This window comes from Orbicella franksi, chromosome 1, assembly GCF_964199315.1.
Source record: "Orbicella franksi chromosome 1, jaOrbFran1.1, whole genome shotgun sequence".
Taxonomy (NCBI): Eukaryota; Metazoa; Cnidaria; class Anthozoa; order Scleractinia; family Merulinidae; genus Orbicella; species Orbicella franksi.
This window is the reverse complement of record NC_138145.1, coordinates 35,652,386-35,676,413: the sequence shown is the minus strand read 5'-3', so window position 1 is coordinate 35,676,413 and position 24,028 is coordinate 35,652,386. Positions and strand designations below refer to the sequence as shown.

The window sequence follows — 24,028 nt, the reverse complement described above, 5'->3', positions numbered from 1 at the left end:
AAGCTGGGAGAGATTATTGCTGGGCCTTTGTTAATGGATGTCCATTCCCCTAAAATGTTGGTTAAAATGTGCGCCTTGTAACGTTAAAGAAACATACAAAAACTGTCTTTGTATTAACAGAATATGGCCCAGAGATCGGCTTTCTGACCAGTGAAGGATATCCTTCCAGCTATCCAAGGAAGACGGACAATATATCACCTGCATATCCTATTCCAGAAGGCTGGTCGATGAACATTTACTTTCAGGATTTTGATGTGGAAGAAAGTAAACATTGCCTGTAAGTGATATAGCTGTGATGATTGAGTGTATCAGCTACATTTATCTAATGTGGAGTAGAGTCATGTGATGGTGTTACACTTCGGATGAATCTCTATCTATTCTGGATCTATGCATTTGTCCAGTGCGAACATAGCCTTATCAGCTTTTTTGAGCTTTATTTGTAAATGCTCTGTTTTTAGTGAATCTAACTCCCTTTACGATGGTCCAAATTACGTTTATTAGTGCTAAGATTTTAAAAGTGTACTTGAATGTGGGACCGGAAATGTTTCTCTTGATCTGATCAACACTAATTTCATTAATTTGCAGTACCCTTCCCCCCGGACAATAGGCGGTCATTTGCTCCAGGGGGTTGGGGCATATGAAATATTACTCCTGCTTAATTATAGTATAATCACAGGTGGCCCAAGGTTCCAAATGTGCGTCCCTGTACAAACAGTAGTACTCAGGTTACGCAACAGTCCAAATTTAAGGATTTGTTCCCGACTGGGTTCTGAGGTTTCTAAACTATTCCATTGTAATTTAGGAGGTTTTTAGCTTCACTGCTTTGTCCTCTATGAATCCTAAAAATCACCTAAATTGCAATAAGTCGGCCTGGAAAGCTCATGCATAGAAACTAAGTAAACACACACCTGAAGCAAGGTAGAGTTATCTTTCTTCACACTCCTTCGTATATTTAAGGCTTAATAACCGTTTTTCCAAAACAAATCCTTAAATTTGGACTGTTGCATAACCTGAGTACTACAGTATGTACAGGGGCTTGATCCACCCTTGGTATAAAAATAATATGCAAAAGCATCCTTGTATTTGTAGGTTATCATTTCCTTTTTTAAACTGTCTTTGTTTCAAAATTTGGTCATTCTATTTCGTTTCGTGAAGATCGTTCTTCCGAGGGCGAGGGGGAGGGGGTCCAACCCCTTACACTTTTGTGTCCCTTTTTGCCAGAAAAGGTAAGCCTTTTGTATACCGTTAATTGAAAAAAGGTACCCCTTTCACATGCTTTCATAATTGGACCGTATTGTGACTAAATCACTGAAAAGGAAATCTTATCATTTTCATGTAGTGCCGGGAGGCCATCATGGGCTCCTGGTGGTACTTAATAAAATAAATGATACAGCCATGAAGGGCGTCTATTAAAAATGTTTTAATTAAAGGCCCTATGAAATAACTAAATGACAGATTTCCCTACCTTTTCATATACCTCACCTTTTGAAATTCCTTCCCTTTTAAGTATGTGAAGCCTGAGAAAGGTTACCCCTTTCAGGCGGAGCCTCTCTGTACAGGCTATTATAGGAAGTGCCCCTTCCCCCGATCGTTTCCCGTGCTCGGACACATCATTTTGTTTGGACTGCACTCAAGAAGCTACAGCTGCTTTCTTTTCACCTCGAGCAACTCTTACGTTGCTTTTCTGCTCTCCAAACTCACTGCGTGCATCACAATAAGATAATCCACGCTAAAGCATGAATCAATTGTTAATGAATTAAGACACATCTTATTGCCAGGGATTATGTATTTATTAATTGGAATTATATATTTTGGAATGTCTCACGAGTGTCACAAGTAACTCAGTTTAGCGGCTGGGTCTAGAACATTATTTACCTTTCTTTGTAGCAAAGACTCTTTGAGAATTACGGACGGGATGGGAACAATGTTTGGCTTCTACTGTGGTAACATGACCGGCAAAAATCTCCTAGTGACAGGAGACCAAGTGAAAATATTATTTAAATCAGACGACAAGGCTGAACAAAGGGGATATCGGTTAGTCTTCACTCTGGTTTCACCACACGGTAAGTGAGATCATAAAGAAGTGATTAAGCTTACCAAGTTTACCATGTTTATCTCCCTCTTAAATAATTCCCAAAATTTTAATTCCACGGCGAAAATTGAAACACGAATTTCCGATTTCCAATGCGCCAAAACAGGTTTTTTTAATCATTGTCATAGGCTCCTGACATTGTCATGGAACTTGTGGTGGCAAATGAATTTCACAGCTGTTTTGCCACTCTTTAAGAAATGGTAATTGGCGAGGAGTTTGATGCTTGAAGGCCTTTCGAGTTAATGGAGGTGTTGAGTTAATGCTTTATCTTTAGCCTCTTTCTCAAAGCGAGTCTTGGTTCCTGTAGCTACGGTTTTGCACGTATTACGGACCCGCGTCCGGTGTGTCATGTGTCAGTCACGTGTGAGTAGTCTAACGCAAGTAGTTGTCGATGATTGAAGTGGACGTTTATTATCAAGCCGTATTGTGACACTTTCTGCTTATCGATTAGTTCGATTTCTTTTCACTTCCTCATAGCATTGTGTACTTGTTGTAGAAAACCTGAACTTCGATTTTTTGAAATTGGATTGTTTGTATCTGGACAATACGAAGTGTTTACGAGAGATCGCAAGATGGGAATGTCATAAATCTCTCAACCATAAATGTAATAAGACTTGACCATTAATGTAATAAACTGAACAACCATAAATGTAATATGGCTTAACCATAAATGTAATAAACTACCTGCCATTCTCTTATTTCGTGCTGAGTAGCCTGTTCCAGGCTCTCGAATAGTCGGGGGTGAACGAAGACGCCTTATTTCCAGTTGTTTTTCTCTCGCTCGCCCATTTCCTGGAACAGGCTAAGTACAGGGAGGACAGGGGGCCTGTACATCAATTTGGAGGACTCATTTCTCGCAGCACCATTTTGACCCAGAGCCCAAAACCCGAGAAGCCATCATTCTAGTCTGTGGAGTCTATATACCAGACGAGATCTCGAGTGGTCTACAATAAGTTGTTTTGAGGTATTGGTAGTTGATGATGTTCAAGTGTACTTAATTGAAATGCTGGGAGTTGATAAAGTTTCATACATTTGAAGAAGATTGAGGTTGTTAGAGTAATTTCAAAGGCAATGAAAGTGAGAAAATTTTGGAACACCCTCGCTTCAGGCGAAATTAAAACTGACACAGCCAAGTATTATCTCTTCTGGTTCAAACTTCTACCTTCATTTGTTTCACTCGCTTAAGACTTAATCATTCTTTTAGAATTCATTTGCCAGGAGTGGATTGGGTGGCTAGCCATCCAACTTTAAAAGAAGCAAATAATGAAAAAATAGTATCGGACCGAAAACGAAGGCGTATCTGGATTTTCTTACATGTAGGCACTCAGGCTGACGACAGTTAAAGAGTATTTTTCACATATATAGTTGTGATGTTAATACAAACCTGGATCTTTACACGATTTCTTTAGGTATTAGTTGTTGAGTTCACGTTGTAATAAACCAGGCTTTTTTCTATAGTTTTCTTCAGTGTTTTATCCGTATATGGCCCATGTAAAAGGTAAAGTCTGCATATGAGCCAAGTGGCCCACCAGGCCGAAGCTTATCTCGGTTTCTGTAGCATGAAGCGACTAAGAGTATTTCTACTCCCCCCTGGATGGGATGCTAGTCCATCGCAGGGTTACCCCCAGCATTAAGTTTGCCGGTACCCATTCATACACTTGGGTGGAAAGGGGCACTGTGGGAGTAAAGTGTCTTACCCAAGAGCACAACACAATGTCCCCGGCCAGGGCTCGAACCCGGACCGCTCGATCCGGAGACGAGCGCACTAACCATGAGGCCACCGCGCCTCTCATACATGGCCCATGTGGCTGGTAGGATATCAAATATATCTATCCTGGTTCAAATAAAAATACATACACCTGGACTACAATTAACTTTGGCCAAAACATAGTGATCTTGTTTTACATGGTGCCACTTCCCCCATTCACTTGACTGAATACAAAACGGAGCCATCCACAAGAAATTTCAAATTAAAGGAGGCTTATTCTCTGTAAGTTGATGTTTGACTGGAATTCTATCTCTTCTCTTCTGTCTTGCAAACACTTCAAGAGCAATTATTTTAGACCACCCGAGATTTCTTCTGGTATATATACTTAATGATTTCGAAATGTTCACAGGGACAGTAATGATGCCTTTTCGGATTTTGGCTTCTGGGCAGAAACCATGCTGTAGCAGTGATTCCTCCAGTTTGATTTGGGGCACCCCGGTCCTCCCTGTACGAATGTCCCTTGACTCAGGGGTAATAGGCAGTTTGTTACATTTATGCTTAAGCTGTATAACATTTATGGTTGGTCAGTTTAGTCCATTTATGGTCAAAGTTTATTACATTTATGGATAGTGGAATTTTATTACATTTGTGGCTAAAAGTTATTACATTTATGGTCAGTATAACATTTATGGCCAATTTTTATTACATTTATGGTTGGTATTACGTTTATGGTTTTTATTACATTTATGGGTGATACACCAGGTTCAAGCTGTTGTCGCCATAAGGCGTTAGTGAAAGGAATATACAATTTCGAAGCACATCACGTGATACGTTTTAGTGCAATGATAAGAAGGTGTTCACAACTCCCACGACCCTTGAGTGGAGTGGTAGGATCTCCGGGAAACAAAGTTCATTTTTTCTTTGTGGCCAGTCGTTAACTTTTAAATAATTTTCGGCTACATAAATGTCCGTCTTTGGGAGGAAATTCAACTCCGAATAGCACTTCAAACGGCGGGATAAGATGACCACAGAGAACCAACTCGGAAATTCCTGTCCTATAGAATACTATTACTGCTATCGTATTTCATGTTATATATGTGACGATGTAAAATAAAATAATGGTTTTTTTTATTCATAGCTGTGCCAGAACCTGTCATCTTCTACCCCTTGAATGCTCGCTATAGAGCTGCAGAAAAAGAGAACAGACAGCCAGAGGGAATCATGGGGGATGTTGCTATTACAAATGGACCCTACAACGAACCAGGCGGAGCGTACATGTTTTATGGCACTGATAGCAGCTACATTGAGTTTCCGAATAAAGGGGGCCCAGACACCCAGTTCTCATTCACACTGATGTGCTGGGTTCAACCCAGAGGCCAAGATGGACCACTATTCAGCTACGGAGTTATTGATTATGGAGTCGTTGCGATTGCGAACAGCAAATTATTTAATCAAATCGTGCAAAGGGGACATCCTTATCATTTGACTGGTATGACAACTCCTGAGGTTCTCCCAGCAAGGAAGTGGGTTCATGTTGCAGCAAGCTATGATCACAACACCAGAAATAACTCGCTGTATATCAACGGACATTTAAGTGTCTCGCAAATCATTGGCAAACGTTATTCGATTGCAACCATCAAAACCAACGTTCGAATGGGGACTAGAAGTGTTAACAATAAGAACTTCAAAGGGAAAATCGCGGAAATGAAGGTTTACGATGTCGCACTGCATGAGGCGCAGATACAAACATCGATAAGACAAGGTAGCTGCACTTGTCCCGAAATATTTGTCTCCTTACCCTGTCCAATGATTCCCTAAATTAATAAAACTCCTGTTATTGGCCAACTTGGCAAGAGGTAGCAGACACCCGTTTCCCAAAACAACGTCTCGTTAGAAGACAAAAGAACTGATCAATAGAACCGGAGAATGTACTGAATGTCTGCATGTATGTCCCCACGCTAAAAAGTGATATACACTATCCCTTTCTTAAGGCCATTAGAGGCAATGTCTTGGCCATCTTTTAGAGCTCTGTCATGAAAGGACTTCTGGCGAAAACAAACTACATCAGCTTTCTTTCCACGTAATAGCTACATTTGAGCAAAAAATGAAAGAAATTAGAGTTGTTAAATGGTAATCTATTGCCAGGATCATTTCTTCACTTCACACTTCATGCGCAGTTCAAATTTTATAATTATCTCACACGTATCAGAAGTTTTTTTTTTTTTTTTCTGGCCTGGGTTGTTTTAAACTTGCAACTTGACCTTACTGCACATATACTATATATATTTAGAAAACAGTCCTAAGAAAATCCCCTCGCTGATTGGTTAGAAATCGTGTTTCTATTAAACAATTAAATTATGAGCTCGAGATTTCTATCGCGTGATAGTTTACGAGGGCGCAGCCCGAGTCAACTATCACGCATAGAAATCGAGAGCGAATAATCTAATTGTTTTAGTATAATGCATCAGTCAATTCCAGCAGCGCCAATCCCCTCCCCCGGGCTAACCCCCGGGCATTAGCATTTTTTTTTTTTTTAAATGGGCAAATTTCCCGGGGTGGGGACACATAAGCCGTCTAAATGCCCCGGGGTGGAGGCGAAGAAAGAGGGCAAATGCCTCGCCCTCGGGATCGTCGCCTTTCAACACCTCCGCAGTTTTTTAATTAATCAGTGAATAAAACGGTCAGCTGTTCAGTATTTTAATGCAACGGTAAGACTTCAAGGACAACAGTACGTGTTAGTTGATTCTGATTATATTTATTTCTTTATATTTGTTTTAAACAGTTTGCTAGAGGAAAGCTGGGGGGCCGAATGGGCACTGCTGCAATTGACTGATGCATAAATCTAATAGCCGTTCAGAATTTTATCTAAATCCTTTTCACAGACACTTCGAAAACGCCAAGAAACGGCCGTCATTTTGTTAACAAGGGCACACTGCTACGCTGCTCACTATCTATCACAGAATAGATAGAGAGTAATGTAGCCAATCAGAGAATGGCATTCGTGATAGAACGCTAGTAGAATTATACTAAAACTCGATAGAAAAACGGAACTAGCACGAACTGTTGATGTAATGATGGCGCGAGCAAAGAGAATTTACATCTTGATAATCAAAGTTAACAAGTTGTTTTCCTTTTTTCCGTCGCAGGGTTTTCTAAAAGAAATAGAAAACATGTTCTCCGTCTTTCTATCGAGTTATAGGAGCACTCGTGAAAGTTTGGGAGAACTCGAAAAAGCTGTGGAGACATTCGCCTGCGGCTCGTGTTCCTACAACATTCCTCGTTCTCCCAAACTTCCACTCGTGTCTCTATTAAACAATTAGATTATAAGTTGGAGATTTCTATCGCGTGGCGCCCTCGTCAACTATCACGCAGAGAAATCAAGAGTGAATAATCTAAATGTTTTAGTATAAATCTATTAGTCGTTCAAAACTTTATCAAAGCACTCTTCACTTACACTTCGAAAACGCCAAGAAGCGGCCATTATTTTGTTAGCAAGGTTACACTGCGACGCTACTCACTGTCTATTCCAAAATAGATAGTGGGTAGCGTAGCCAATCAGAGAACAGCATTCATGATAGAATGCTAGTAGATTTATACTAAAACTCGATGGAAACACGGTACATGTTTCCGTTAAGGCCAGGCTGGGCACGTGGCCCAGGAAAGCCTATCTGCTGACGGTTTGCTGGTGGCCAGCTGTCAAAAGCAGGGGGAAGAGGAGGGTGTCTTGTATTGACACCCTCAGCTAGCTAGACTTCGAGTTTTCAGTGTTAAGAGTGCATCCAAGATAGGACCAGGCAGGGGCGGCACAAGCTATCTCGCCGATTTCGATGAAACTTGGCCAGTTTGAAGGGGTTCACCCAAAACTACTTCAGTCTAAGTTTAAGAAAATTTGGTCAAAACCGGAGGGAGTTGACCACCCCCCTTGTTTTTTTAACAAAATGACCAAAAATAACCCCAAAAATGGTAAAAAGTAAAAAGCTCTACTGCTATAAGAATTCAACCAAATCTTTTCAAATTTTCAGTGAATGTTGTCCTACCCAAAGACAATCTACTTTCTACGTTTCGTCCTTCTTTGACTAGTTCCTATTACACAAGTCGTCTCAGACAAGACCCCCCTCTCACCCAATAGTGAAAACTGTTAAAATACCCAAAGTTTAGGGCAAAGTATCTCCAATGGCGGAGCATGCTTCAAATAACGGAGCATACCGTCTGAAAGGTGGGACTTCATACTAACATTATCTGCAAAAAAATCTTTGGGCACTCACTGAACTATTCCACAAGAGGGCTGCAAACATTTCGTCCACCACAGGGTACCGGCGTCAATTTTTTTCATTATAACGCGCAAATTCGGTAATTATGACACAGCAACAGACAGAAAATGTCACAAAATGGTTACACACCATACACTTTAATGAAATAGAACCATTTCTATCTAATCGCTCAAAAAAAAAAAAAAAAGAAAATCGCCCACCACAGGGTAGCCACGTCAATTTTTTTTTCCTTATAACGCGCTAATTCGGCAATAATGACATAGCAACAGACTGAAAATGCCGCAAAATGGTTACACACCATAAACTTTAATGAAATAGACCCATTTTGAAGGCTTTTGTTTGTCCTAAGCCATGAAAATAACAATCGGCGGCTTAATGATGGCCTCTATTATTGTATAAGTGAACTATGTGACAGGACTTACTCTTTGCTAAGTTAAACGCGCGAGTCACAGAACACTATTAAAATGCTTACATTGTCCCTATTTGAACGTTAGAATGATTGTATAATGAAATTTGCTTTTGTTCGTCTAATAAAGGAATAATATAATTGCTTGAAACTTGCACAACTGACATCGCATCTTGATACAGTGTTGATACAGAAAACGTTATCAAAAAGACCTCGCTCTACTGCAAATATATTGATTGGCTTACGTCTCAATGTTGATTGCCTAATATGCCTAAAAAGAAGAAAAGCGTTTGGCTGTAAAATAATCCCACACCATAAACTTTAATGAAATAGAACCATTTTGAAGGCTTTTGTTTGTCCTAAGCCATGAAAATAACAATCGGCGACTTAATGATGGCCTCTATTATTGTATAAGCACTCGCAGGGCTTACTCTTTGCTTAGTCAAACACGCGAATCAAAATGCTCACATTGTCTATTTGAACGTTAGAATGATTTTATAATGAAATTTGCTTTTGTTCGTCTCATAAAGGAATAATACATTTGCTTGAAACTTCCACGCCACATCACATCTTGATGCAGAAAACTTTATCAGAAAGACCTCGCAATACTGAAAACAATATCAACTGCATGTTTTTGTGACCTGAGCCCTAAAGAACTGGCCTTTGGAAAAACTATTAAAGAGAAAAGTCAAAATAAATATGAATAAGCAGATAAACACTCTGATCGAAAGTGAAGTTACAGCTCTAGCTCCCTCCTGATTTGAAGCCGTGTTCTAATGATGAGAGCATCAGCCACGTACGGGTCTTCCTTCTCATCTTCGCTTTCTGCTTCCTTGGGTACCGGTTCTGCCGGTGCTGGCCTCGCCTCCTCTGATCTATGAAGAGCCCCACTCCTGTTTAATGCGGCCAATCTACTGTAATTTCTGGAAATCTGGGTAGATGTCAGCCACTCGTCTTTGGTGAACACCTTCGTTTCCTCAGCGGTTTGCATGGACCTCATTCGTGCTGCTATATCCTCAGCCGTTGCTTTATTCCCAGTGTCCTCTCCTTGAGGAATACTTCACGCAAATATTGGCGCACTTTGGTGGTGAAATGAGCAGACTTCTTGGTCTTTTTTAGTGCCCAGCCCATGTCAGCTGTTGGCGGTGCGTTAGTTTCGACTGGCTGGGGAAACTGAGGCAGATGCAGACGTGGGCGGATGAGCTGCTTCCATGTAGCTACCAGAAATTGACTTGCACGTCTCTGCCCACTTTTTCTTTATCACGTTGTACGTGGACTCTTTCTTTCTCTCTCTAACGCCAGAAGGTGTTTCCCGGCATCAGGGTGTCGCTGAAGGCTGCTGTGACTTTGGTAAACCTTTATACAACCCTCCTCTGGGCAATGAAAGACCACACTCTCTTCTTCTTCGAGCTGAAACCCTTCTACGGCTATAGGCTTCATTGGAGGTACTGCAGGCTGCTTTTCCCTCGTGCTGGAAGGGGCACGGAAGACACCAGTCAGCATGTCAGGACTATTGAACGCCTGGTAAACTTGTAAGTTCGTCGGGCCTTGAGAGGTGGCGAGAAGAGCCAGCGACGCCGCGGAAAAAAAACCTTTCGAGGTCCGACATTGTGGGCCCGACAAGCGATGATCAAAGACTGTGTGGCACTAAGCGAGTACTTGGTCATGTTTTGGGACCTTTCGTCAACCTTGCGCACCACTGAGTAGCAACCTTTGATGCCCCACTGCCAGTCGATAGCAGCTTTCATATCACTGGCTGTCCTGACGTCATTGTCCACATTAATGTAGCCCCTAATATTCAGGGCGGCAGCTCGGCGGCCACAGCCCAGCTTAGGCCTCACTGAAGTCATAACGAGCTGTGCGGACACTAACGCGCTGTGCAAGGTTTGGAAGACTGAGAAGAAGAAATGCGCAATGATAACAGCCTGCAATATAGTCACTGTAGCTTTTGAGAGAAGTGTCCTGCTTTACGCCTCTCCTGGAAAAAATGATCGATTAGCAGCAGGAGCCTATGACCTTGGGCTCCTGTGAGAAGGTAATCTAGCTAACATACTAAAAAAGAAAACAACGGAAAGGCAAACTGACTTGGAAGATTTCAAAATAGAATAAAACTCTTGTAGATCAAAATTCACCACACAATTGCCTATTTGTTTGTTTTTCTTATCCGAAATAAATATTATACCCTATAACTTATAACTAATCTCTTACAAGATCTTCCATCCTCCCCCCTTCCCACAAAAAAGAAAGAAAGAAAAAAGAAACTCCTTTCCACTCTAACATTGCGTTTATCAATAAAACAATAGACCATTTTACAGTTGTGTGCTCAGTGACCTGGCCTTTGAATGGCAGCGAGGCTGGAGTTGACCTTGTTTTGATACAGACCTCACTGCTTTTGTTGTGTAAAACTCAACTAATTGACCTCGCTCCCAATGTGTAGCTTCATAGCTCAGTTGGTAGAGCATCGCACCGGTATCGCGGAGGTCACGGGTTCGAATTCTGTTGAAGCCCTGATTTTTTTCAGGCTTCTTCTTTCCAATTGCTACGGCAGGAATACAGCTCAAGGAATCTGGAATCCCACTAACGATTGAAATCTGGAACCCAAGTTCCACTGACAAAGACTGGAATCCGAAATCCACTGCGTGGAATCCAGAATCGAAACATGTCTTGATTCCCTTAAATGGGGCGAAACCACCAAGAAACCAAAGCATGCATAAGAACCGTATTTACATTTAGTGGCCATGCTTTCCTGAGCCTACGGGAACCAAAACGTCCCACGTTTCCTTTATCTCTTTCGAAATTTTCAACTTCACCCTTCTGAATACTTTTCCCTTACGGCGGCCATGCAGCGGATGCTGGCACTTTCTTGAAGGACATTATTTTACTCCAAGTAAAGCGCGATGCTCTGGACAAATAACCATATCCTCACCCTCCTCATCAAACAAAGTGACACAGGCAAGTATCATCTCTCTTTCAGAGGCTACACATGATTATGTTGATTGCAATTCTCTCAAGTGCGCCTTTACATCACTGACGAAAGAATTCAAGGGAAAAAACTGCGAATGATATAAAACACTTTAAAATATCATCCATGCACGTGCACGCCTTTTCGTAATCAACAGTCTATTTATAGAAAGCCAGTGAATCTTTTGATGTATCTGGGCTATTAGGTCTATTACATATCCTAAGCCCCAATTCAACATTTAGTATCGCCAAACCGTTATACATGTACTTCATATTTTAGAAGAAAACAAAACAAGTCGATTCGTGCGCATCAATTTGTATTTTTAGGGCGAAAGTTTGTTCTCTTTGTAGTTATTATGGCAGATCAAATCAAGCTATCAAATTACAAATATGTAAGCGCTTGCCAGGAAGTAATTTCCAGGGATTATTTTACAGCCAAACGCTTTTCTTCTTTTTAGGCATATTAGGCAACCAACATTGAGACGTAAGCCAATCAATATATTTGCAGTAGAGCGAGGTCTTTTTGATAACGTTTTCTGTATCAACACTGTATCAAGATGCGATGTCAGTCGTGCAAGTTTCAAGCAAATATATTATTCCTTTATTAGACGAACAAAAGCAAATTTCATTATACAATCATTCTAACGTTCAAATAGGGACAATGTAAGCATTTTAATAGTGTTCTGTGACTCGCGTGTTTAACTTAGCGAAGAGTAAGTCCTGTCACATAGTTCACTTATACAATAATAGAGGCCATCATTAAGCCGCCGATTGTTATTTTCATGGCTTAGGACAAACAAAAGCCTTCAAAATGGGTCTATTTCATTAAAGTTTATGGTGTGTAACCATTTTGCGGCATTTTCTGTCTGTTGCTATGTCATTATTACCGAATTAGCGCGTTATAAGGAAAAAAAAAAAAATTGACGTGGGTACCCTGTGGTGGGCGAATTTTTTTTTTTTTTTTTTTTTTTTGAGCGATTAGATAGAAATGGTTCTATTTCATTAAAGTGTATGGTGTGTAACCATTTTGTGACATTTTCTGTCTGTTGCTGTGTCATAATTACCGAATTTGCGCGTTATAATGAAAAAAATTGACGCCGGTACCCTGTGGTGGACGAAATGTTTGCAGCCCTCTTGTGGAATAGTTCAGTGAGTGCCCAAAGATTTTTTTGCAGATAATGTTAGTATGAAGTCCCACCTTTCAGACGGTATGCTCCGTTATTTGAAGCATGCTCCGGCATTGGAGATATTTTGGCCTAAACTTTGGGTATTTTAACAGTTTTCACTATTGGGTGAGAGGGGGGTCTTGTCTGAGACGACTTGTGTAATGGGAACTAGTCGTAGAAGAACGAAACGTAGACAATAGATTGTTTTTGGGTAGGATAACATTCACTGAAAATTTGAAAAGATTTGGTTGAATTCTTATAGCAGTAGAGCTTTTTACTTTTCACCATTTTTGGGGTTATATTTGGTCATTTTTGTTGAAAAAACAAGGGGTGTGGTCAACTACCCCCCGGTTTTGACCAAATTTTCTTAAACTTAGACTGAAGTAGTTTTGGGTGAACCCCTCAAACTGGCCAAGTTTCATCGAAATCGGCGAGATAGCTTGTGCCGCCCCTGCCTGGTCCTACCGTGGATGCACTCTTAAATAACTTTGATATTGACTGTGTCTCTGGGTATTTTACTCAGTTCAAGTAACCTTGTTTGAGCTGGGCTTTTGTGCTGACATGGCACCCTGCTGGAGTGGTCAACCGCACGTGCATGCTTGAGGGGCCAACCTCCTAGCCCGGGGGGGGGGGGGAGGGTGTTCAGAGGACCTCTGTTTGGTGGGACTGTCAATGTGGGCATGTTTGTGCGAATTCGGTCAGATATATGTGTGCATCATTGTGTCAACTAAAGCCACGTTTTGACGTAGTTTTTGCATGTCTCACAGTAAGAAGTGATTTGTTTAAAATCAATGTAAGCAGGTATCATGGTTCAGTCAATGAACATTAAGGGTAAAAGGTTTTTATTTCTAACCGATTAGTTCCACCAACGGTAACATTCCCAGCTGCTCTGTTAGCAATACAAGGAGGCATGCTGTCATGTTCAGCCAGAGGAACTCCTCCCATATACACAGCACTGATAAGGAACTCTACAGTACTGGTGAATACAACAAACACTGCAACCATCCGTCTGGACAAGGATGGAAACTACACCTGCCAGGCCATCAACCAGTATGGAACAGATGTGAAAGAACTCCAAGTCAATTTCACAAGTAAGAGTTTTTTCTGGCCTAATCTCTCTTCTCTTGTCAAATAAAGTACAATGCTTGAGAGTCAGTCCCAGGTAAACTTCCGGAAAACGCCCTGTAATGGCGCTCTGGGTCCGATGCGCTAAGCCCCTGTACTGCCAAAACCGACGGGTTGGGAGCTATAACTTAAAGTGAAGCTTCATGCTGTCCTTATTGTTATCAAAGAGCTCTTTCTGACTATTCGTTGGCCATAGCATCTCATGATTTAACTGACATCTTATGCAGTGATCGCACTTAAGGACATATCTTGAATGCCCTCAATCCTGACCATAACGTTTGAGACACTGTTATTTTTCCATAAAAACCAGAATCCAATTTACTCCCCCTCCCCCTCTGGACAATGCTGGGAGTCAGGAGTCAATTACTTGTAGAAATGGCCAAATAATTACTTCTAAAAGAGATTTTATAAAATAACTGAGATAGTACGCGCGCTCCCATTGATTGGTCAATAGGCGTGTTTAAATGAGCGTATGTAAACACGGTTTCTCATCACATTTTAGATTCGCACGTAAACACTTAGGGAGTTGAAAGAATTTTCAGCAGTTTTGCAAACCCTCAACCTGCGTCTTGGGTTTGAGTAACTATCTGGAATTCTCTCGGCCCCTCATGTGTCTAGATGAGGCTAAACACGGGAAAAGTAGTTAATTGCTGAATCTAAAGCTCGATATCCAAACTCTGAAGACGTCCATGAGAACAGTTTTATCCCATTCTATACTCAACTTTATTATATTACAATCGAATAAAGTAAACATGAATTCTCATCCTTCAAGTCATATCAAGTTTGGTTTAAATTAAGCTGGGATATTTTTTTGCTAGGTCTTTGTTAATAACTGTCCATTCCCCTAAAATGTCAGTTAAAATGTGTGTCTTGTAACGTTGAAGAAACATACGAAAACCGTCTTTGTATTAACAGAGTATGGCCCAGAGATCGGCTTTCTGACCAGTGAAGGATATCCTGTCAGCTACCCAAGGAATACGGACAATGTATCCACATATCCTATTCCAGAAGGCTGGTCGATGAACATTTACTTTCAGGATTTTGATGTGGAAAAAAGTAAACATTGCCTGTAAGTAATATAGCTGTAATGATTGAGTATATCAGCTACATTTATCTAACGTGGAGTAGAGTCATGTGATGGCATTACTCTTCGGATGAATTTCTATCTATTCTGGATCTATGCATTTGTCCAATTGGAACATAGCCTTATCAGCTTTTTTGAGCTTTATTTGTGAATACTCTGTTTTTAGTGAATCTAAGTCCCTTTTCGATGGTCCCAATTATGTATATTAGTAATAAGATTTTAGAAGTCTACTTGAATGGGGGACCGGAAATGTTTCTCTTGATCTGATAAACACTGAGTTCATTAATTTGCAGTACTCTTCCCCCCCGGGACAAAAGGCGGACATTTGCTCCAGGGGTTGGCACATATGAAAGATTACTCCTGCTCGGGGGCTGTGCTAAATTAAAGTATAATCACAGGTGGCCCAAGATTCCAAATGAGCGTCCCTGTACAGACAGTAGTACTCAGGTTATGCAACAGTCCAAATTCAATGATTTGTTCCAGACTTGGTTCTCGGGAGGTTTCTAAGCTGATTTACTGCAAGTTAGGAGGTTTTAGCTTCACTGCTTTGTCCTCTATATATATTCTAAAAATCACCTAAATTGCAATAAATCGGCCTGGAAACCTCAAGGGAACTAAGGAAACAAACACCTGAAGCAAGGCAAGGTTACCTTTATTCATACTTCTTCGTATTTTTTTAGGCTTAACAATATAACCATTTTTCCAAACCAAATCCTTAAATTTCGACTGTTGCGTAACTTGAGCACTACTGTATGTACAGGGGCTGGATCAACCCGTTGTATAATAATAATTTGTGAATGCATCCCTGTATTTCTAGGTTATCTTTTCCATTTCTAAACTGTTTTTGTTTCAAAATTTGGTCATTCTATTTCGTTGTTGTAAAGATCGCTTCGGGGAGGGAAGGGGGAGGGGTAGGGGTGGAGGTTCTTTACAAAGTTTTATACGGGGAGGCTCCGCCCCGAGGTCCAACCCCTGACAGTTTTGTATACCATTTTGACAGAAAAGGTACTCCTTTCGTATAATTTTAATTGAAAAAAGGTTCCCCTTTCTTATGCTTCCATAACTGGACCGTATTCTGAATAAATCGCCAAAAAAGGAAATCTTGTCATTTTTATGTAGTGCGAAGCCGGCGTTTTAGTTAAATTCCTCTGGTTTGAAGAGCGTTTTGGATAAATACCGTTTTCGTGACGGATTAGTGTAAACGGTAGGCCTAACCACAGAAATACAGCTACGCTTTCAAATTTCACCGGCGTGGTGTGGATGGGACCTCAAAGAACTAAACGAAAAAAAGTGATTCAGCTTTAATGGACGCCATTTTAGTGTTGAGTATTAAACTTTGAGGGTGTAAAATTCGCCAGGTGTTTTGTTCGCAAGTCTTAAGTTTCGCTATTTTTGTCAATTCTCGAAAACGCAAAAATACAGGCGTGTGTAAATAAGTACGAATAGTTCTTTTCTCGCGTGATCTCTAAATTTTCCTCGTAGCAGCTAGATCGGTTTAACTGTTAGCTGAGAATCGGATTGACCCTTTTTTCAACTTATTGCTTAGATCTGGGATCTGCAAAATTTTCTGTTTGGCAAAAACGGAAAACTGATAACTGAGATCCAACTCTCCCATCAAGACACTCTACTTAGACTGAGTCGATTGGCTATACAAAAGCATATGTGGACTGTCCAAACTTTGGTGCAATTTTGTACATGTAAGCAAACCTTCTTTAAGGCTTAGTGCTATAATGACTTTCTGTAAACAGTCAGCTGCGCGTTTTGTATTATGTACAGTTACCTCTTTTCTGCTGGCTCGACAGATAATTCGCGCAGATATTTTTCGAGTTGCGTAGTATTTGAGAGCAACGACTGGAGTAAAATGTCCACTCATATTACCTGTCAAGCCAGGGGATAAGGGATGTCATTTTCGACTGCATCCCTGCATTTGTAGGTTATGATTTTCTTTTATTTTTAACTGTTTTTGGTTCAAAAATTAGTCATGACAATTCCTCTCGTTCTCGAACACATCATTTTGTTGGGAGAGCACTCAAGAAGCTACAATCGGCGACATAATTAGTTGACACATTGTCTTTCAATAGTACTTTTAGTGTACCAAGTAACACGATTCTTTTTAACGCACAGTAAACTGTGGAAAAGACCTCGCTCCCCTATTCAATGTTGCTTGTTTGTAGCTCAAGATCACAGCAGTTACCACAGAACACTGTTTGGGGCTGTCAGGGGGGTTGAAAGGACAAGCTAGGAGGGCAAAAAGAGATCACAGTGACGAAATAGGGGGTTAAAAGGGTAAATGCGGGATGATGTGTCAACAATTTTGTCGCCGATTGTAGTTGCCCTAGCTGTGCCGTCCCTCAAGCAACTCTTATGCTTCTTCCCGCGTGCATCATAATTTGATAATGCACGCTAAAGCATGGAAATTCTTATTGCCAGGTAGTATCAGGAGCCATGGTAGTATGTAGTTTTTAATTATACATCTGATTTTTCGATTGCTTACGAGTATCACAAGTTACTCAGTTTTAGTGGTTTGGTGCAAAACATCATTTACTTTTCTTTGTAGCAAAGACTTTTTGAGAATCAACGACGGGATGGGCAACATACTTGGTGTGTATTGTGGTAACAAGACTGGTAAAAATCTTCTTGTGACTAGAGACAAAGTGGAAATAATATTTCGTTCAGACGGAGAGATTGAGCAAAGAGGATATCTGCTAAATTTCACTCTGGTTTCATTGCCCTCGGTTTCAACCGGTAAGTGGGACCATAAGGAAGCTGATGAAACTTGAAGAGTACACGAAGTTCATCTGCCACTTAAATAATTTCTAACATTTCATTTAAAGTTGACAGTTATTTATGATATTACATACGCAGCTTAATTCGTCCCGGCCAAGGGACTCATCAGAGACCTCAGTGCTTGGCAAACTCGTTGGGCATCACGCCCAAATTCCCGTTCGCTAACAAAATGATGACAGCAATCTCGCCTTATATCCCTAGGATATTCCTGACTGCATTTCATTTCCACGAGAAAAACTGGAACACGAGTTTTCCGCAAAACTAAGAGCAATAGTGTGGTAAGAGACAATGTCTCTTGAGCATGATAATTTTCAATAGGCCGTAATGAATGTAAACATTGTCATAAAAATTTGGCGTCTTTAGCCACAAGTTCGCGGATTCTCTTTAACCCTATCCAGACCGGGCTTTTTGGCTTTTTAAGGTCTTCTAGTGACTGGAAACCAAGTAAAAACGTTATTAGATCAGACGATTAGGTTGAACAAACAGGATATCGGTTAGTCTTCACTCTGGTTTCACCAGGCTGAGTTACACCACCATTTTTTTTTTTTTTTACTCGGGTGGGACGATAAAGAAGCTGATTAAGCTTAGCAAGTTCGCCTAGTTTATCGCCCTCCTCAAGCAGTTTAAGTACTGGATCAAAGACCTTTACTGGTTAAAATAATTTATTTGATATATGTCCAAAGACACAAGTGACAATGGAACCAAATTTAGGACACAGGTAGGTTTTAACGTCCTTAGCATTTTGAGGAAGATTTGGTACTTCTGACGGGTCACGACAACAACAACAACAACAACAACAACAATCTTTATTTCGTGCCCAGAAAAATGACATATCACGTGATGTTTAGCGGAAAATAACAAATATTTGACGAATTATTGGCGGTTTTTAGTAAGATCGTTTAACAAGAACGAGTTTTAGATGCAGTTCAATTATTTCCATACTCTCACATTTGGAATGACCGTCCAAGTTTTTGCGGAAAAAGGTTGTAGGGTCAAAGGTCATTTTTTTCAAGAAAATTCGACTTTTGATCATTTATACCTTCTAAAAACAAAATCAAGGAAGGTCATGCCTGGCGTGGTAAGGTAGATAATTTAAATTTTCATAGAAAACGCTCATTTACTGACAAATACGTGTAAAATTGGCCAACAATTGCCGATTTACTAAGCTCTAATATAATTTTTTTAAATAAAATGATAACGTTTAAAAGAACATTTAAAAGGTCATGAACCTGTGGCGTCTGAAGTCACAGGCTCACAAATACTCTTGGCCCTATTCAGACCGGGCTAATGGACTTTTTGAGGTCTTCTTTGACCGATGGGGGATCAGGGGGAAGGGGGAGGGACTTTTGAGGCCAACACCCCGTAACTCTTGGAGTATTAAAGTCATTACTGACCATAAATCTTGTATGTTTTATAACACATCCCAAGCTTTCTTCTACGAGGACCCTGTCACAGAATGGATCTCCCACCTTGGATTTTACTAAAATTTTTTTACTAAACGCTGGAAAATTGCGAAAATTTGCTTGCAATATTTTCTCTTTCTCTTGTATCATGTCTTTCATTTTCAATAGTACTAGTAGTCTCAATTATCATGAACTGTGGACAGCTGCAAGCGCGATATAATTAAAGCAAAACAGGACGACACGCTTTTTCATTTAGTAAAAAAATTCAATTTTACAAATTAGAGTTATGACTTCCTCCAATTATGGCAGCCTTCGGAATGTTCATCATTCAGTTATTTCCAATGTAGTCCTCAAACATTATTTAAACTCCCAGCCACCTTAAGATAGAAATTTATTATCCTTTTTCAGTCCCTACGGAAAGGAATTCTGGTGAACCAACACAAGAAACCGCTGGTCAACCAACACAAGAAACCGCGATCTCCAATGAAAGGATGATTTACATCTCATCTGGAATCGCCTTTATTCTGTTGCTGGTGCTATGTTTTATTGTAGGTTTCTGGTGCCACAGACGGTCTCGTCACAAGCGAATCAAAAGGTTATTCACTGTTGTTGTTACCTCGTACTTAAGATGTAACATGATAAATTCGTTGGTTATTGCAAAAGTGGGACAATTAACAGGAGAGATTCTGAATGTTATAGCATTTTACAGCTAAAAGCTGCATCTATAAGTTAATTACAGCCGGTTCCATTCTCAGCAAGCGCTGTTTTGAGAAGTAATGGAGACCTTGCCTCTTTTTTGCGTAAATTTATTCACCTAACAGCAAAGAAAACCTTACTATTATAAATTGACCCTACATGTATAATATATGCGTATCACAAGACAAACATAGTTTAACTTTGAAATATGATGTTCAGACAAGAAATCGGATCTGAAATGATTTGGCAAAATGATGGGAGGCGGAGTGGTCCACTGGTTAGTTGGGGAGCAGTGGGGGAAAAAACAGAGAGAGAAAAAATAAGAGAGGAGTGTGGTACGTGGACTCGATATTTCCAGCCGTTTTGTGAGCCCGCGTTCCTTGCCCCTTGGGAGGAGGATAAACAACTGCACACCCAAAACGGCTGAAAATCGAGCCTATGTGGTACGGGAAAGCTAGAGAACAATCGTTCACTCCTCTCACCAAGCCCCTCTCTCCTTCTTTCGCTCACTATTTTTCGTGCTGTACCCCAACTAACTACTTAAGCGCGCTGGACTCGGGATCTGAAAATTGAGCCTATGTGGTACGGGAAAGCCAGAGAACAATCGTTCACTCCTCGCACCAAGCCCCTCTCTCCTTCTTTAACTCGCCATTTTTCGTGCTGCACCATTTGCTGTACCCCAACTAACTACCTAAACGCGTTGGACCCGGGATCTGCTGACGGTCCATGTTGGTACGTTGGCTGGGGTGACTGCGTTGTGTTCCGGGGTAAGAAATCTATTTGGGAATCTCTCCAGCTCGGGATATTCTAAAATGGATAACGCCGAAGTACCAGGTCAACCCGAGGAAATATGCGGAGGTAGCCTGCAGTGGACTAGCATGTTATCTAGAGGAAATAACTATAACTCTCCCTCGGAAGCCGGGATAGCTTTGATGGTATATGCTTAACTGCAGTCTTAACCATTGCAGAACTTGGTATCCAATTTGGAACTTATTGACAGAATGCAGAATGGCTGAGTTTCATCGCCAAGCTCTAAGATGTTCGTCTTTTGAGCAGCAAGATTTCAGTAAAATAAAAGCCTACTGCACTGTACTACATGATAACAACTCTTTTTGTGTATAAACTATTTTCCCATCTGTCCACAGATCACTTCGTTCAGCTCGCGAAATTATCCCGCTTGACAAGTGGGAACTTCTTCCCGAGGAAATAAAATACGAAGAGGAGCTGGGTCGAGGAGCATTTGGTGTGGTTTACAAAGCAACTCTAAAGAGGCGAGTTGGAATAGAAGTGTTTGATACTGTAAAAGCATTGAAGCCCGAGGAGCCGTGCCAGCTGGTCGCAGTCAAAGAACTGCAAGGTAATTGCAATCATTATGCAAAATCATGTATAAAAGGGCAAATCGTCACACAACTTGCTAATTCGTTTGGTCCGTTGTCTTTAAAATACACCTGAAAGAGATTTAAATTCTCAGTGATATGCAAAATACTTAAAGGAGTTAAGTCACGGTATTTTGAGTTATTTTGGCCACATACAAAATTACCTTTAAATGGTAGGAAACCTGAAAATAACAGTTTAATAACATAGAAAAACACCAAAGAGATAATGATAAACCATAGAGGAACAAGGATGGCTAAGGATGGAGAAGGTTAACACGGATTACAAACGACGAATGTGAAAAATTGAGGCAAAACTTCTCAATATGCGCAAACCGTGACTGAGCTCCTTTAACCCTTAACAGATCGGTCGCATTTGCTCTTTTGCAATCAGATCGCAAGTTGTATCTCCCCAGTCTTAAGCTTAAGGTGACATTACGAACGACACAACTAAGCCATTTCCCTTTATTGTGTGGATATCATTAAAAACTATATAATCATCTGTCGCCTTGTTGTTTTCTTTTCATGCCGTGTCTCATTATCCCTAAATTTGACAGCAGGTAGTCCTGAGCATGAAACGCAATTGAGTTTCCTGTCGGAATGTACTCAGACCGTGACTGAAGCAAAGCCTAATAGATTGCTGATTGATTTTTGAATCTGGTTTTAAAATCTTTTATTCGAAGCAAATAGGAATTTAACTACATCATTTGTGTCTAGATGATCCGAGCGAAGAACAAAAAGAAGAGATCTTGCAGGAAATAGAACAGATGAAGCTGTTGGGTGCACACCAGAATATTGTATCCCTGGTTGGTTGTTGCACTTTGCAGGAACACAAGTTCCTGGTGATAGAGTACGTTCCGTTTGGTGATCTGTTGCAGTGGTTACGACGCAGGAGGCGATCGGTAAGACGTTTACCAAAGGAATATTTAATCAATTTGATGTTACCCCAAGTGTTCTGTAGTAATGGATTTAAAAGTAGGGCAGTGGTGTAGTCCTTCACGAGGCAGTTCGTGCTAATTATACAGGGCTCTTGCAAATCTATCAAAGCTCATAGTTTAACATGCAGCTATAGGATTTTCAATGGCTAGATGCCTCCCAAGTAGGCTGGGTTGGGTTCTAAATATAACAAGATTTCCAGTCGATAATGTTCAGCCCTCATCTTGAAACTTAATCACTTCCACGTTTAGACCAATTGTGGTAGTTATTTATGACCTAATCGTGTTCATTGTATTCTAGATCAATCGAAACCAAGGCACAGGGGGTAACGAGGAGAAGAAATGTTACGACGACAAGGAAATATTCAATGCTCAAAAAGAAATGAGCGACTGCAGCCAAGTAGGTGACTTACATTAAACCCTATTCTAATCAGATATGTTTAGGGCTTCAAGAACATGAGTGGTGTGATGGAGTGGTGACTAAAAGTTCTGAGGCCTTTGACTCCACCAGTATGTAACTTGAGGGATGGGGAATGTTTTATAGTGTATTGTGTGTATCTGCCATCAAATATTTGAGACTTAATAGAAAATAACCTGTCAATTGATATGTCACATAGCTGACTGTCGGGGTGTATTGATCGGTGAGCAGGGGGTTAGTAGAATTGGTGGTGGGGTGGATGAAGGAAGGAAGGAAGGAATAGTGAACGGACGGATGGACAAATGATTGAATAGATTAAATGAACGAACAAACGAATGGGTGAGTGTATGAATAAAAATATAAATGAGGATTAAAATATTAACTTTTAATGTATATTTAACAGGGAGAGCTAGACCTTCAGGATGAAAATTGGGCCTTGGCTATTCCTGGCGGTTTCCAGGTTAACAAAGAAATCGCCATGTCCTCTGGGCAGCTTTCTGAGGTAAGAAACAGCTTAAATACTACTTTAGTTACTTTCGTTATAATGTTATCGGGCAAATATTCTCTTCAAATTTGTTTTGGAAAAATGGTGTAGGCCTGACGTCACAATTTCAATAGGAAAGTTTGAAAAAGTATTAAATTTTCGTTCCTCGTGAAAAGAAAAGTTGACAGATGTAAGAAAAATATTAAAACGTGATCAGTTTAACTGCATTTAAATAGCAGGATGGAAGTATGGATAAATAGCCAAGACATATCCCATAAAGGGAGGAACTAGAGCGTTTCGATGGTACTTTAAAATCCCGGAGATGAAGGAGCTATCTCCCTCTAGTCCCTCTGCTCTGACAAAAATTTACCCAGTCTTTGAACTCCCCCTTTACCTCACCCTCCCCTCCTTCCAACGATCTAGTCCGATATAACATTTCAGCTCTGACGTCTCGATGGATGGTAAGGTTTTAAAATGTCTCCCGCCTCTCGATTATCACTCTCATTTTTTTTTGTTAAAAAAGGGAGATTTTGCCAAATATTGACCTACCGTGAAATAAGGGTATTAAAATACGCGTATTTCACGGTAGGTCAATATTCTTGCCATTCAGGAAAAAGAAGATGATACTCAGGATGGGATTGATCAAGATCAACCACGGCTAGAGCAAACTTTGCTGATGATGGAATCGACTCCGTCACGAGATAACAGAGATATCATCCTTGATGTAAGCCTTTTCGCTGAGAATCTTGCTGAAGTAAGTAATGGACAAGCGGAAGTGTTCGCTTTTCTATTGTTTATTCCCATGGCAGTTTTAGCTCTTAAAACTGCATTTGAGAAGATTATAACAAAGAATTACACGACAAATTCATTGATCTATGCGCATATTATTATTATTTGGACTGGTACATGTATCTGCAAACGTACATGTACTTATGTATGGTAATGAAAGTTAAATGATGTGTAAAGTATCCAGGAATGTTTATTTCATTGGCGGTCATGTGCCAAATATGATGAGATCAGGTAGGTCAACATAGCCAAACCAGCAGTAAAAATCAAAATTATTAGATATATACTAAAACGTATTACGAGTATGATGAAGTATTAAAAATGCTAAAGCTA

At 40.4% G+C, this 24,028-nt stretch overlaps 1 pseudogene across 1 annotated transcript in view; it reads left to right on the top strand.

Moving 5' to 3' along the window:
• The window catches only part of LOC145479967 (uncharacterized), a 331,443-nt pseudogene that overhangs the window by 299,882 nt on the left and 7,533 nt on the right, over nt 1–24,028 (top strand). The window contains exons 7-18 of the transcript XR_014048490.1: nt 121–277; nt 1,888–2,063; nt 4,939–5,562; nt 13,465–13,695; nt 14,645–14,798; nt 17,371–17,558; nt 19,412–19,598; nt 20,845–21,056; nt 21,790–21,974; nt 22,309–22,407; nt 22,829–22,927; nt 23,499–23,663. The product of XR_014048490.1 is annotated as an uncharacterized LOC145479967 (transcript). The remainder of the gene's footprint in view (nt 1–120; nt 278–1,887; nt 2,064–4,938; nt 5,563–13,464; nt 13,696–14,644; nt 14,799–17,370; nt 17,559–19,411; nt 19,599–20,844; nt 21,057–21,789; nt 21,975–22,308; nt 22,408–22,828; nt 22,928–23,498; nt 23,664–24,028) is intronic.